This window comes from Psammomys obesus, unplaced genomic scaffold (genome assembly GCF_907164565.1).
Source record: "Psammomys obesus unplaced genomic scaffold, mPsaObe1.curated_primary_1811, whole genome shotgun sequence".
Taxonomy (NCBI): Eukaryota; Metazoa; Chordata; class Mammalia; order Rodentia; family Muridae; genus Psammomys; species Psammomys obesus.
In genome coordinates, this window is record NW_026587216.1 from 47,655,739 (window position 1) to 47,658,278 (window position 2,540).

Genomic DNA, 2,540 nt, shown 5'->3' on the forward strand with positions numbered 1-2,540 from the left:
AAGCTGGCCTAGCAGCAGGTCACTGTTAACATAAGCTGGCCTAGCAGGCCTCACACACTTGTGCTGTAGAAGTTGTGTTCTGATGTTCACTCTCTCATCGCATTGTTTAATTAACAAACACTCGTTAAGTGCTTGATTTACACAAAATCATGTTTTTAAGTCGCCATATACACTACCACGTATAATCTTCTCCAAATTTGGTTCATGGTGAAGTTAAAGTGGAATTAAATGCTTTTTCCTCTGAATGATTATAACTTAAAGAAGTCATAATTTAATTATTTCTTTCCTGCTTTACTAAGAACAGGTACTCAATACAGTGAAATTTTATGACTTAGCCAGTGTTCAGAATTATTACTAATTTATTATTACTAATTCTTCTACAAATAGATATTACACCAATAAATAGACTTCTGTTTGTTTATGGGTAAGTCCTTTGGGGTTTTATGGACTGTTCACTGGTTATTTCCATCATACTCAGTGGTTATTTTTCTTTTTTGAAATTATACTTAGGGTATTTGAGATATTCTATTTACTTAAACATGCAGCTTTATAGAACACATGTTCTTTTTTTTTTTACTTTTTTTTATTAATTACAGTTTATTGAGTTTGTATCCCTCCTGTAGCTCCCTCCCTCCTCCTTCTCCTCCCATGCCCCTCCCCAAGTCCCCTGATAAGGGAGGTCCTTAGTAAGATCGAGAGAGGACAGGAACCACACAAGGAGAGCCAAAGAACCAGAAAATTTGAACACAGGGAACTTCCCAGAGACTCATACTCCAACCAAGGACTATTCATGGAGATAACCTAGAGCCCCTGCACAGATGTAGTACATGACAGTTCAGTGTCCAAGTGGGTTACATAGTAATGGGAAGAAGGACTGTCTCTGACATAATCTGATTGGCCTGCTCCCCCTGAGGGGGAGCAGCCTTACCAGACCACAGAAGATGACAATGCAGCCACTCCTGATGTGATCTGATAGACTAAGATCAGAAGGAAGGAGAAGAGGACCTCCCCTATCAGTGGACTTGGGTAGGGGCATGGGTGAAGAAGGGGGAGGGAGGATGGAATAAGGAAGGGAGGAGGGAGGAGCTTATGGGGGGATACAAAGTGAATAAAGTGTAATCAATAAAAGTAAAAAAAAAAATTAAAAAATGCAAAGTAAATTTATTTTTAAATCCTAAAAAAAAAAAAAAAAAGAATTTGAGTTGCTAATGTTTCAGGTATTCAGGAAACCATGTGGAGACATGGAAGTGGCCATACATGGAGCTTACCCTGGGTGCCCTGAAAAGTAGAAACTAATTGACCACAGCAATTATACAGCTCAGAGACACTTAGCTTTTTCCTCCATTCTCTATCACCTGTGGAGAACTCCTTTATTCTCAGTCCACAATTGAGAGATTCTATAGATTGGTGTCCATATATCATTCATTCACAAAACATTCCCAGAGTATCTACACTATTCCAAGAACTGAGCTAAACACAAGAGCTTAGAAGTGAACAGTGTGATAGAAAAATAGGGAACCCAGAAATGCTTTTAAAAGGAAAATTGATAAAGAGCTCTCTGTGTGACTCAAGGTAAAATAGTAATAGCAAAAGAGAGATTGTCTAACCATTTGCCCATGGCGGAGGAAAGTGAGTTGGAAGAAGAGAAGAGCCAGCTTCAGCTAGATATACAAGAAGAGAAACAACAGTGGTAATAGACCATAGCACATATGAGCAAGAATTTGTACTGGTTATTATCACACCCTTGTAGTATGTACCTGACAGAAACAACTAAAAGAAAAACTACAACAGCTCACAATTTTCAGGAGATTTCAGTTTATCATGGGCATTGAGGAGCAGCCTTATCTGTAGTAGCAAGAGTATAGTGGAGCTAAGCCTACGGAAACAGCCCAAAAAAGCAGAGTTATTAGTCTTCAAATGCCTACCCCTGCACCTACCTCTACTAGCCGGGTACCACCTTCTAAAAAGCACACAGTCTTCCCAAGCACCAGATGGGAAACAAGCACCAGGACATGGAGGGCCATTTCACTTTTAAGCCACAATGAACATGAATAGAAGTAACAAAAGCAGTGATCCAAAATAATTCATTATTGCAGGCGTTGAGAGCAAAGAGCAGAGGCCACAGATGAAACCAGAGAATTAGACAACAGTCAATAATAGCTGGCCCAGAATGCGTTGGCAAGAAATTCAGACATAATGTAGAATTAAAGAAGGGCTGAGCTGGTAGAATTAGGCAAATGGTCAGATGTATGTTGGAGGATAATTGTTTTTACTCACGTTGGTTTCTACTGTTTCATCACTGAAAAAAAAATTAGTAGAATAAAAAAGTACTGTTAGAGCAATTTGACAACCAGTGCCATCCAAAACCCTTGCCCTTCCCCTGACCTTCCTCTTGCTCATTGGAAATCCCCTCTTCGGGTAAAAAAAAACACAGAACTTAAAGTTAAAAGAAAATTTAAATATCTTGTTAGGGCAAAAAGATTTACCATGATTCACACACACACACACACACACACACACACACACACACACACACACAC